Consider the following 14,125-nt stretch of genomic DNA (forward strand, 5'->3'; position numbering starts at 1 on the left):
TGAAAATGTATGGCGCATCATGAAGAGGAGAATCAGACAATGGAGACCACGGACTGTTGAGCAGCTGAAGTCTTACATCAAGCAAGAATGGACAAAATTTCCAATTGCAAATCTACTACAATTAGTATCCTCAGTTCCAAAATGATTAAAAAGTGTTATTAAAAGGAAAGGTGATGTAACACAATGGTAAACATGCCTCTGTCCCAACTTTTATTGAGTGTGTTGCAGCCATCAAATTCTAAATTTGTGTATATTTACAAAATACAATTAAGTTGGTCAGTAAAACTATTGAAAATCTTTTCTTTGTACTTTTGTCAGTTAAATAAAGGTTCACGTGAATTAACATATCACAGATTTTTGTTTTTATTGCATTTTGAAAAATATCCCAACTTTTCTGGAAATGGGGTTTGTACATTCACATACAGACACACACACGATATGCAAACACACACAAGCTCATATCTGCAGTTCTTTTTCACAGGCTCACTCCTTATATTTTGTACATCATCACATGCATACACAGGCAGGCACACACACATTACCACATGTAGATATGCGTACACTTACACAGTTCTGTGTGCGCACGGAGGGTGAAGCCGCAATTACACCTCAACCCTCCCCCCTCCCACACACCTCACTACTCCCGCCGGGTGAAAGTCACAGCCTTCTGTCACCTCTCAGGACAGAACCTGCACTTCCCACTCTGATCCTGAACTGTCTGAGCTCCACAACGGAGGAGAGAGTCGGCTGAGATTGCCAGTGTTAATCAGAAGAGAGCGTCGACCCCAGTTACACCGCTCCTTCAGAGCCAGTGCATTTTCCACTTTATAAGCACTCTTAAATAAAACAGGCACGTCCCATAATATGTAATGAGTTAATAGTTCAGATTTCCTGTAGGTTTTGTCTTCTAGCTGACTTCAAAGAAATCTGAATTTAATTATAATTATAGTTCAAGCGTAACAGTTTAAGAATAGAATATATAGAGCATTACAGCACAGAATGGTCCATGATGTTGGGCTGACCTAAATACAAGTACTCCACCATCTACCTCACCTTTCCCTCCTATACAGCCCATAACCTTCCGATTTTCTCTCATCCATCTGTCTACGTGAGGGTCCCATTGTATCAGCCTCTACCACCACACCCAGCAGAGATTTAAGGAGATTAGCTCTATTTGTCACATGTACATCGAAACATACCAATGACTCATTATTTGCATCAATCAAACCAGCGAGGATTATGCAATGTGGCCCACAAGTGTTGTCACATCTTCAGCACACCCACAATTTACTAATCCTAACCTGTACATCTTTGGAATGCGGGAACAAACTGGAGCACCCTTCACCTGGACTGAAAGAGCCAGTGTAAAGGGGTGGAGAAAGAGCTGGCGACCAACAAGTGGATCCAGGCAAAGAAGGCAGATGGAGGAGGGGAGAGTGGGCACCGGCTGGTAGGTGATAGGCAGAGATGACAATGGAGAGGAAAGTGGACTATGGAATCAAGGGAGGGAGCTGGGAAGGGCGGAGTGTGTGAGTGATGGGCAAATGGAGAGGTTGGAGAAAGGGAATGAGACAGGATGATTGGGAGGGGAGGGTAGATCAGGAGGAGAAAGAACAATACAAACTCACAGAAAACAGCGAGGTGGATCCAAATTCACCTAGAACCGTTCCTGGATTGTTCTACATCACTTCAAAAATGTGACCTAGTTCATGCACACGAGAAGTGATCTCAGCCTCGGATGAGCATCATTCCATGAGAACTAGTCAACATTGTCCTGGGACATCAATACTGATGGACTGGGATCCTGTTTGGGTGAGTTCCTCCATCCCTCACAACCACCCAAACTCATTGATCCAGACCCCAGTGCTCTGAACCAACCCTCAAGAGCTCCATCTGACCTCTCACCCACCCTGATCACATTCATCCGGCCACCTCTCCTGTTGTCTGGCTTTGATCCTGGGAGTAGACCACTATTCTCCTAAGTCAGGTCCAAACAGGACATTGCAGCATACAAGTAGCACATAGCAATCGTGAGGTACTGGAATTAGTTTATTATTGTCATATGTACCAAGTGCAGTGAAAAGCCTGTCTTGCACATTGTTCACACAGATCAAGCCATTACACAGTGCATTGAGGTAGAACAGGGTAAAGCAAAGCAAAACAATGCAGAATAAAGTGTAAAATCTACCAGAAGCAGTGCAGTGTAGGTAAGCAATATAATGAGGTAGATTGTGAGGTCAAGGGGCCATTTTATCATTAAAGAGATTCATTCAAGAGTGTGATAACAATGGGATAGAAGCCAATCTGGTGTCATGGAGCTATAGAACACTGCAGCACAGAAACAGGCCCTTTGGTCCATCTAGTCTGTACCAGGCAATTAATCTGCCTAGTCCCATTGACCTGCACCCAGTCCATAGCCCTCCATATCCTTCCCATCCATGTACCTATCCAAATTTCTATCAAGTATTGAAACTGACCCCTCATTTACTGGCAGCTTGTTCCCTCCAAGTGAAGAAGTTACTCCCATTCTCCCCTTAACCATTTCATCTTTCACCTTTATCCATAACCTCCAGTTGTAATCTCACCAAACATCAGTGGGAAAACCGTGTTTGCATTTACCCAATTTATACCCCTCATAATTTTGTATGCTTCAGCTGGTCCAGATCCTGCTGCAAGCTCTGATAGTCTTCCTTGCTATTCATGACACCCCCAATCTTGGTGTCAACCGTAAGTTTGCTGAACCAGTTAACTACATAATCAACCAGATTATTGATATAGATGACAAATAACAAAGGACCCAGCACCGATCCCTGTGGCACACCACTAGTCACAGGCCTCCAGTCAGAGAGGCAACCATCTACTGCAACTCTCTGGCTTCTCCCGCAAAGCCAATATTTAATGCAATTTACTCCTTCATCTTGAATGCCAAGAACTGAACATTCTTGATCAACTTCCCAAGTGGGACATTGTCAAAAGCGCTGCTGAAACCCATGTAGACAACATCCACTGCCTTGTCTTCATCAACATTCCCACTAACTTCTCAAAAAACTCTGTAAGATTGGTTAGACATGACCAACCATGCACAAAGCCATGCTGAATATCCCTAATCAGTCCCTGTCTATCCAAATACTTATATATCTGGTACCTTAGAATACCTTCCAATAACTTACCCACTACTGATGTCAGGCTCACCAGCCTATAATTTCCTGGTTTATTTTTAGTGCCTTTCTTAAACAGCCGAACAGCATTAGCTATCCTCCAATCTTCCAACACCTCACCTGTCACTAAGGATGATTTAAATATCTCTGCTATTGCCCCTGCAGTTTCTGCACTTGCCTCCCACAGGGTCTGAGGGAACACCTTGTCAAGCTCTGGGGATTTATTCACCCTAACTTGTTTCAAGATAGCAAACACCTCCTCCTCTGTATAGGGTCTATGACCTCGCTGCTACTTTGCCCCACTTCTATAGACTCTGTGTCCATCACCCGAGAAAATACAGATGCAAAAATTCCACTTAAGGTCTCCCACATCTCTTTTGGTTCCACACATAGATTGCTATTCTGATCTTTCAGAGGACCAATTTTGTTCCTTGAAATCCCTTTGAACTCATCATATATGCAGAAGTCCTTAGGAATCTCCTTCACTTTGTCTGCTAGAGCAACCACACGTCTTCTTTGAGCTCTCCTGATTTCTTAAGTGTTCTCTTGCATTTCTTATACTCTTCAAGCCCCTCATTTGTTCCTACCAGCCTGCACCTAATATGCACTTCCTCCTTTTACTTAACTAGGGACTCAATATCTCTTGAAAACCAAGGTTCCTGAAAACTGTTCTTTTCACCTTTTCTGATAGGAGCGTAAAAACACTGTACTTCACAATTTCACTCTTGAAGGCCTTCTACTTACTAAGCACACCTTTGCCAGAAAACAACCAATCCCAATCCACAATTGCCAGATCCATTCTGATACCATCAGGATTGGCCTTTCTCCAATTTAGAATCTCAACCAGAGGACCAGACCTATCCTTGTCCATCATTACCTTGAAACTATTGGCATTAGGCACAATAGCACAACTCTGTACAGTAAATGTTCAGTTTCCGCTGCTGCCTGTAAGGAGTTTGTACCTTCTCCCCATGACCAAGTGGGTTTCCGACCACAGTACAAAGATGTACCAGTTGATTGATCATTTTAAATTGTCCCATGATTAGGTGAGGATTAAATCCAGGTGGGGGGGGGGGGTCATTGGACAATGCGGCTCAAACATCAGAAGGGCCAATTCCTTACTGCATCTCCATAAATAAATAATCACTAGATGCAGTGTTCCCCTACACAAACTTCTGCCAGCTGCCCCGCCTCATTCCCTGCTAGATCTAGTATCACACTCTGTCTAGTTGGGTCTTCTCTGTACTGATTATGAAAACTTTCCTGATCACATTTGACAACCTATTTCGCATCCAGCCCTTCTACAGTATGGGAATCCCAGTCAATGTGTGGAAAGTTAAAATCTCCCACTATCACAGCCTTATGTTTCTTGCAACAGTCAGACCTCTCTCTACAATTGCTCCTCTAAATCCCGTGAACTGTTGAGTGGTTTATAATATAATCCCATTAATTTATCATACTTTTCTTACCTCTACTATAAAGGCTCACAAGAGGAGCTCTCCAGTCTGTCCTGACAGAGCACTGACTTGAAATTTTCCCTGATTAGGAACGCCGGCCTTTCCCCTTTAATCCCTCCTGCTCTATCATGTCTAAAGCAACAAAATCTCAAAGTATTGAGCTTCCAGTCCTGCTCCTCCTGTGGCAATAATGTCATAATTCCAAGTGCTGATCGATGCCCTGAGCTCACATGCCTTTCCTACAATACTTCTCCCATTGAACTTTACACAGCTCAGAGCATTAGTCCCACCATGCTCAACTTTTTGATTTCTGACTTTGTATGTAGGCTCAATAGCATCTTTCTCCACAACCACTCCACTATCTGTTCTGGCATTCTGGTTCCCATTCCCCTGCAACTTTAGTTTCACCTCCCCCACCCCGCCCCCACATACCCCCATGCAATACTAGCAAACCTTCTCACTGGGATTTGGTCCCTCTCTAGTTCAGGTGCAAATCTTCCTTCTACACAGCTCAGCTCCTACCTTCCCTGGAAGAGAACCCAGTGATTCAAAAATCTGAACCCCCCCACCTTCTGCACCATCTCCTGAGCCATGTGTTAAACTGTTTGATCTTTCTATTTCTGACCGGCGCGTGGTATGGGGAGCAATCCTGAGATCAAAACCCTGGAAGTGCTGTCCTTTAAGTTAGGACCTAATTCCCTGAACTCACTGTGGTGAACTACATATACCTGTCTGGACACGCCCTCCTGCTGACTGCTCCTGTGGCTCCTCCCACAGACCTCTGTATAAAGGCGATTGGAAGCACTGCTAGTCCCTCAGCCTCCAGGATGTTGTGTGATGGTCTCTTGCTGCTGACAGTGCTTTCTTCCAGCTAATAAAAGCCTATCTCTCGCCTCACGTCTCCGAGAGTTATTGATGGTGCATCTCTCACTTTGTAGGACATCATCACCTTCCTCCCATGTCTGTGGTTCCGATGTGAATCACAACCTCTAGCTGCTCATCTGCTCATGCTGTGGACACGATCTGAGATGTTCCTGATCCTGGTACCCAGAAGGCATCAAACCATCCAAGAATTTCATTCTCATCCACAGAGACCTCTTCCTGTTCCTTTAACCAATGAATCCCTTATCACTAGTGCTCGCCTCTTCTCCCCTTTGCTCTTCTGAGCCACAGAACCATACTCAGTGCTAGGGACCTGACTGCTGTGGTTATCATCTACTATGTCATCCCCTACAATGGTAACCAAGGTGGTGCACCTGTTACTGAGGGGAACGACCACAGGGGTATTCAGCACCAGCTGCCTATCCCCATCCCACTCCCCGATGCTCCTGACTACTTCCCTGTATATCCTGCTTATCAACCCCTCAGCCTCCCAAATGATCTGGAGTTCATCCAGTTCCAAATCCATTTCCTTAATGCGAAGTGTTGGAAGCTGCAACTGGATGCACTTCTTGCATGTATAGTCATCAGAGACACTGCCTTCCAGCATTCTGCATGAGGGTCATTCCAGTATCCTGTCTGGCAAAACCACTGCTCTAAATGTGCAATTAGTAAGAATAAATAACAAAAAAAAAACTCCCTACGGCCTATGCCTGTCCTAAGCCTCGATGAGCCAAAGCCTCAACTCCCAACTCACACAATGGCTGCTCCACTTAAACTTAACTTCTTTTTATTGGTCCTTGCCAAGTGCCTAATTATGGGCAATCCAATGTCTCCTTGGGAACTGTGGCACACAGAAAATACCAACTGTCCCTGCTCACTACTTTTAAACTCTCTCTCCCTCGACATAATCCAGTGTCTCCTTGGGACCGTGGCTTACAAGAAGCCTATATTGAGGAGGATCTGTGATGTTATATTCTGTGTTCTTCTTTAACACCAACTACAGGAGATACTGCCTCCCCCCATTTGTGTCATGCCCTCTCCTCACTGGTATGGAGGCCTGAAGTCCCACACCAACAGGTTCAAGAACAGCTATCAGATTCCATCAGATGCTTCAACTGACCTGCTCAACCCTAACTCTACCGCAGCAATAGAACACCTGACGTGTGCATCAAGTTGCTCGTCTTTAGAACAATTGCAGTCAGTGACGTCTGACATACTTACTATGAGCACCCCCTTTTGATCGAGAGAGGTACTGCCAGAGTCGAAGCTAAGTTTATTGTCAGATCTGAATCAGAATCAGTTTTATTATCACTGACATATGTTGTGAAAAGTGTTGTCTTCTGGCAGCAGTACTGTGCAACGCATAAAAAGAAATTCAATAATATGAAAGGAATTTCAATACATAAAAAGAATTCAAGAAATCAATAAAGTGCAATAGAGGAATAGTGAGGTAGATTTCATGGACTATTCGGAAGTCTGATGGCAGAGGGGAAGAAGCTGACCCTGAAATATTGTGTGTGGGTCTTCAGGCTCCTGTACCTCTGCCCTGATGGTAGTAAAGAGAAGAGGGGATGGTGAGGGTCAATATTAATGCATGTGAATTTTTAAGACATCCTCAATGCTCAGGTGCATGAACAAAATATTGCAGCAGCATCACTGGCACATAGTGTCATATCAGCAGCATTCTTAAGAAAAGCATAAAAAAGTAAAGATAGTACACAATTTTTACAAGAAAACACAATTACAACAAAAAAGTCCATAAAAGTACAAAGTGGTCCAAGTGGTCATGGTTTCTAAACCAGAGTGATGAGGGTTTCATGGGAATTCCAGCGATTACCAAAAGGGAACGTTTGGACTTATAGCACAGAAACAGGCCCTCCTACCCACTGAGTCCACGCTGACCGTGACCACCCATTTACACTGATCCTACATTTACCCAACTTTAAACTGTCAATATTCTCACTACCTCTCCATTGCCCCCTCAATTCCAGCACTCACCTGCACATCGGCAACAATTTACAGAGGTTAGCACTGAAACAGGTTTCTTCGCCCAAAGCTATCAGACTCCTCAATACCCAAAGCCTGGACTGACACCTTGCCCTACTGTCCTGTTTATTATTTATTGTAATGCAAAGTGTGTGTGTTTATGTGTTTGTTTACATGTGTGTGTTCATATTCAAACATGTGTGTATCAGAACCAGTTCTTCTGTCACCTTGGACCACGTCCTCACTCACAGAACCAGGATGGAAACAAGTCACCCTCAACACTGTACCAGCGTCGGGGGATCTTCTAACTGGCTGCAGGCAGAGCACACTCTTAATATGGTCTCTAACAAATGTAGAGTTCAATCTTCTACAAGTCAGGATGGTAAGATACTGCAAGCTACTTCTGTGTTCCAAACGTATTTTTATTGCTTTGCTAAGTTTCTTCAGAGTACTTTGAGAAGACATGGGTGAATTCATCAGGCATATTTGAGTGGTTTGTTGTTTGTTTAGCGTGTGGGTGCAGCGTATCGAGTGGCTGGGTGTGTTTGAATCAGATTAGCTTTATTTGTCACATACACATCAAAACATACCCTGAAATGCATCATTTGCATCAACGACCACAGAGTCGGAGAATGTGATGGGGACAGCCAATAAGTGTTGTAATGCTTCTTGGTGAAAACATAGCAGCATGCCCACAACTTACTAACCCTCCCTAAACTAGTACATCTTTGGAAAGTGATAGAAACTGATGCACCCAGAGGAATCCCACGTAGTCACAGGAAGAACTTACAAATTCCTTACAGACAGTGATAGAATTGAACCCAGGTCATTGCAGCTGTAAAGTGTTATACTAACTGCTACACTGTGCCAACCATTGAATACAGCATTGAGAGGGCATGCAGAGGAGCTTGCCGTATGTTGGCTGGAGGATTTCACATTGAGGAGTAGCAACATAGTGACCATATGAAAAATTGGTCTGAAATGGAATGTCCAGAGATGACAACCAAATTCCTGGGAATGCCTCTTTAAAATTCCATGAACTTGCGCAATAAAGGAAATGCACTCAAAATGCTGGAGGAACTCAGCAGGTCAAGCAGCATATGTGGGAATGAATTATCAGTCGACATCTTGGGTCGAGACTCTTCTTCAGGACTGGGAAGGAAGGGGGAAGATGTCAGACTTACAGTTGGGGGGGAGAGGAAGGATGACTAGCTAGAGGGCGAAAGGTGAAGTCAGGTGGGTGGGAAAGGTAAAGAGCTGGAGAAGAAGGAATCTAATAGGAGAGGGGAGTGGACAACGATAGAAAGTTAAGAAGAAGTGGCACTAGGGGGAAGTGATAGGTTGGTGAGGAGAAGAGTTAAGAGTCCAGAGTGGGGAATAGAAGAAGAAGGAAGGGAAACAAAAAAACTACCAGAAGGAGAGAGAAATCAGATTAGAGGCTACCCACATGGAATATGAGGTGTTGCTCTCCACCCTGAAAGTAGCCTCATCATGGCATAAGAGGAAGCCATGGACTGACAGGTTGGACTAGGAAAGGGGATAGGAATTAAAATGGTTGGCCACCAGGAAATTCAGCTTTCAGCAAATGGAGATGAAGTGCTCGACAAAGCAGTCCCCCAACTTATGCTGGGCCTCACCAATGTAGAGGAGGCCGCATCAGGAGAACTGGCTACAATAGATGATCCCAACAGATTTGCAGGTGAAATGTTGCCTCACCTGGAAAGACTCATTGGGGCCCTGAAATGAGGTAACGGAGGAGGAAAATGTGCAACAGTTTTATCACTTGCAGGGATAGGTACCAGGTGGGAGATGAGTGGGTAGGGAAAAATGGACATGGGAATCATAGAGGAGCAATCCCTGCAGAAAGCGGGGGGGGGGGGGAGTAGGGGAGGTAAAGGTGTGTTTGGTGGAAGGGTCTCGTCGAAGATGGTGGAAGTTGTGAAGAATGATATGTTGGATGCAAAGGCTCATGGAATCGTAGGTGAGGACAAAGTCATTCTATCCCTGTTAAGGTGGCGGAAAGATGGGTGAGCACAGAATGGAGGAGATGAGGGTGAAGGCAGCATCAATAGTGGGGGCAGGGAAACTCTGTTCTTTGAAGAAGGAGGATACTTCAGATGTCCTGGAAAGGAAAGCCTCAACCCAGGAAGCGATGTGGTAGAGACGAAGGAACTGAGAAAAGGGAATAGCAATTTAACAGGAGACAGCATGGGAAGAGATATTGTCAAGATAACCAGGGGAATCGGTAGGTTTATAAAAGATGCTAGACAGTTTGTCCACAGAAATGGAGAGGGCGAGATCGTGAAAGGAGGAAGAGGTATCAGAAATGCACCGAGTAAATTTTAAGGGCAGGGTGTAAGGAATTTTGCTAGTTTGTAATCTGTAAATATAGAAATGGCAAAAGGCTATAATGAATGAAAACCACCAACGTTCCATGTGCCCTGTTGACCAGAGGAATGGAAACCTGTCAGACTCCTGTGAGAAATTTGTTGTAGATTCTGTTGTAGATACCAACACATTACCCTGAGATTTTTGCCTTTACTAAGCTCTTACCTCGAATACACTCAGTGGCCACTTTATTATGTACACTTCCACACCTGCTTGTTAATACAGATATCTAATCAGCCAATCATGTGGCAGCAACTCAATACATAAAAGCATGCAGACATGGTCATGGGGTTCAGCTGTTGTTCAGACCAAACATCAGAGTAGGAAAGAAATGTGATGTAAGTGACTTTGGCTGTGGAATGATTGTTGGTGCCAGACGGGGTGATTTGAGTAACTCAGAAACTGATGATCTTTTGGAATTTTTATGCACAACAGTCTTCAGAGTTTAAAGAGAATGGTGCAAAAAACAAAAAAAAAATCTTCCAGTGAGTGGCAGTTGTATGGCCGAAAATGCCTTGTTAATGAGTGAGATCAGAGGAGAATGGCCAGAGTTATTCAGTCTTACAGGAGGGTGACAGTAACTCAAATAACCATGAGTTACAATAGTGATGTGCAGAAGAGCAGCTCTGAGTGTACAAAACATTGAACCTTGAGGTGGATGGGTACCTAATAAAGTGGTCATTGAGTGTAAAGTTCTGTTCTATTCCCACACCTCACAGCACAAACAAAGGTACTGAGAGAGGTTGGCTTCTAATTCTATCAAAATGAAGACATAAGGAAACGTAGATGCTGGGATGAAGGGTCTTGATCCAAAATGTCTCTATAGATACTGCCTAACCTGCCGAGTCCCTCAGATTTTTGTGTCTTGTTCTTAGTTCTACCGGCTATATGATATCCACATGACTAGGAAACACTGCCTGCAACTTTGGTACAGCAAGTGCTCATTAAACCAATGTGATAATGGTCAAAATGATCTTCTTAGAGACACATGATACTGTAGATGCTGGGATCTGGAGCAATACACATGATGTTGAAGGGTTTCAACAGGTCAGTGAGCACTTGAGGAGACAAATGGACGGTTGATATTTTGGAGTGAATAGGTTCTCATCAATGTACTTATTGCTAGAATGTTATTGGTAGAATAAATATTGGACAGGATCCCAGACCAGACTTGGCTGCTCTTTTAAGAAGTGAATCTGATTCCACAAGTCACCTGAAGTTTGGCATCTCTGATGGTCCAGCAGTGGGAAAGTTAGACGTGATATTTTTGACAAGGGATGAAGCTGGATTTCAACACAGGAACTGTTATCTCCATAAACCACACAAATGACTTATCCATTCCTGTAGTAGCAAGAACCATAATCCATGTGACATTCCCCAAATGGCTGGACAAGGCAATCATAATGCAGTGTGTTTCTAAACCAACTCAGAAAACTGGCACATTGTTTTCTCTGAAACTCCTCACGATCCTAATCTGTGCTAATGTATAATACAGGACAGACACCAATAAAGCAGAAATCATAAACTTTGTTATAAAATTAAATTGATTAAAATATAAATGCATTTTGCTTTTCTGCTTCTGAAATGGGGTTGTCTAGACCCAGCACCACTGGGGAAAGGGAGGTATTAGGGTGATAGAGCTATACAGAATGGAAACAGGACCTTTGGCCCAATGCATCCATACTGACCAATGTGCCTAGCTGAGCTAGTCCCATTTGCTTAATGTTGCCTATATCTCTAAATCTTTCCTACCCATGGACCTGTCTAAATGTCTTTTAAAAACTGTACCCACCTCTACCACTTCCTCTGACAGCTTGTTCCATTTTGCCACCTCCCTCAATGAAAATATTATCCGTCAGATCCCCTTCAAATCTTTCCCTTCTCACCTTAACTCTATGCCCTCTAATTTTAGATTCCTCTGCCCTTGGAAAAGCATTGTGACCATTCACCTTATCTATGACTCTCGTGATTTTATCAACATCATTGGGTCTCACCTCAGTTTCCAGGACTCGGGGGAAAACAACCCTAGTCTCTCCAATCTCTCCTAATAACTCAGGCTTCCCAGTTCTGGTAACATCCATGTGAATCTTTTCTGCAGCCTGACCAGCTTAAAGACATTCTTCTTCAAGCTGGGTGACCGGAATTGTACCTACCATTCTAAATGTGGTGCCACCAATGTCTTGCACAGTTGTAATCTGATATACTGACCTTCGTACTCAGTTCCCTGACTGAAGAAGGCAAGTGTACTAAACGCTTTCTTCACCACCCTGTCCACTAGTGTTGCCACTTTCAGGGAACCAGTTACTTGTTTTACTAGGCTCTTCTACAACACTCCCTAGGCATCAACATCTCAGAGGATCTATCCTAGGCCCAACAGATTGATGCAATCACAAAGAAGGCATGCCAGCAACTCTACCCATTAGAAGTTTGAGTGGGTTTGGTATGCCACCAAAGACTCTAACAAACTTCTGTAGACGTACAGTGGAAAGCACTCAGGTTGCATCACAGCCTGGTATGGAGTTTCCAACATGCAGGATCAAAAGAGTCTGCAGTGTGTTGTAGCCTCAGCCAGTTCCATCACAGGCACACCCTCCCCACCTTCGAAGATAACTTCAAAAGGTGATGCCTCAAGAAGGCAGCATCCATCATTAAGGACTATCACCATCCGGGACATACCCTCTTCTCATTACTACCATCAACAAGGAGGTACAGGAGTCTGAAGACACACACACACAACACTTTTAGAACAGCTTCTTCCCCTCTGCCATCAGATTTCTGAATGGACCATGAACCAATGAACACTAGCTCAATATATCTCTCTTTCCTCTATCTATCTGTCTAGTCACCTATTTGTTTATTTGTTGCTTGTTTGTTGAAACCTGTAGTAATTTTTATGTCTTGGACTTCACTGCTGTGGTGAAACAACAAATTTCAGGACATCATGTCAGCGAAAATAAATCTGACTCTGATTCAAATTCCTCAAGGTCATTTCATTTAGGTCTGTCTCTTGATTTATCTTTCTAAAATACAACACTTTGCTCTTGTCCAAGATAAATTTTACCTGCAATTCCTTAGCCAACTCCCTCTTATACTCTTAGAGAACCCTCCTCACTGTCTACTACATCACTGCAAATTTTCTGGCCAATGATTTGGTTATTCCAAATGTAGCATTTGCCTGTTTTATTTCTTGCCTCATGTTTAGATGTGAAAACTATCTTGCTCTGATTTCAATTTAAAATGCCTTAACCCTTACCGTGTTGAATGAACAATCATGGTGTCATTAATAGTCCATGCCTTGCTACACAGGCATTTATTTCATTTGAAACCTGAAGCATTGCTTCTATTTTTCTCTCCACAGATGCTACCTGACAAGCCAAATATTTCCAGCATTTTCTTTTTATTTTGCTTCAGTTTTCCAGCCTTTCTAGTTTGCTTTGATTGTCATGTAGCTTAGAAAGTCTTTATTGAGATAGTATATATAAGCTCTAAAATTTGATAGGCACAGATGGAGAGAGGAGAAAATAAATGAATTATTTAAGGGCTAGCTAGTTCATTGCAAAATGAATCTGTCCTTTTCTGCAAGTATTTTATATGTCAATTTTGTCATATATCTTTGTAGTTGGGTGATTGAGTTTAAGAGCTGTTGCAGCTCTATAAAACTCTGGCTTCACCACACTTGGGAGTGTTGTATTCAGTTTTGGTTGCCTTATTATAGGAAGGATGTGGAAGCTTTGGAAAGAGAGCAGAGGAGATTTACCAGGTTGCTCCCTGAACTAGAGAGCATGAGTAAAGGTTGAGTGAGCTTGGGCTTTGGAGCAAAGGAGGATGAGAGGTGACCTGACTGAGCTGCTCAAGATGATAAGAAGCAAAGATTGAGTGGATAGCCAGAGACTTTTAATTTTAAGGTGATTGGTGGAAAGTATTGATGGGACTAAAATATAAGAGCAAAGATGTGATGCTGAGGCTTTATAGGGTAATAGCCAGACTGCACATGAGTATTGTGAACAGTTTTGGGCCGCTTATCTATGAAAAGATATGCTAGCATTGGAGAGGGTCCAGAGGAGGTTCACAAGAATGATTCCAAGGATGAGAGGATTAACATATGAGGAACATTTGATGGCTCTGGGCCTATACTTGGGGGGAGGGTGGATTTCACTGAAACCTATCGAATATTGAAAGGCCTAGACAGAGTGGATGTGAAGAGGATGATTCCTATAGTGGCTGAGTCTAGGTCCAGAGGGCACAGCTTCAGAA

The sequence above is a fragment of the Hemitrygon akajei genome, chromosome 16, assembly GCF_048418815.1.
Source record: "Hemitrygon akajei chromosome 16, sHemAka1.3, whole genome shotgun sequence".
Classification (NCBI taxonomy): Eukaryota; Metazoa; Chordata; class Chondrichthyes; order Myliobatiformes; family Dasyatidae; genus Hemitrygon; species Hemitrygon akajei.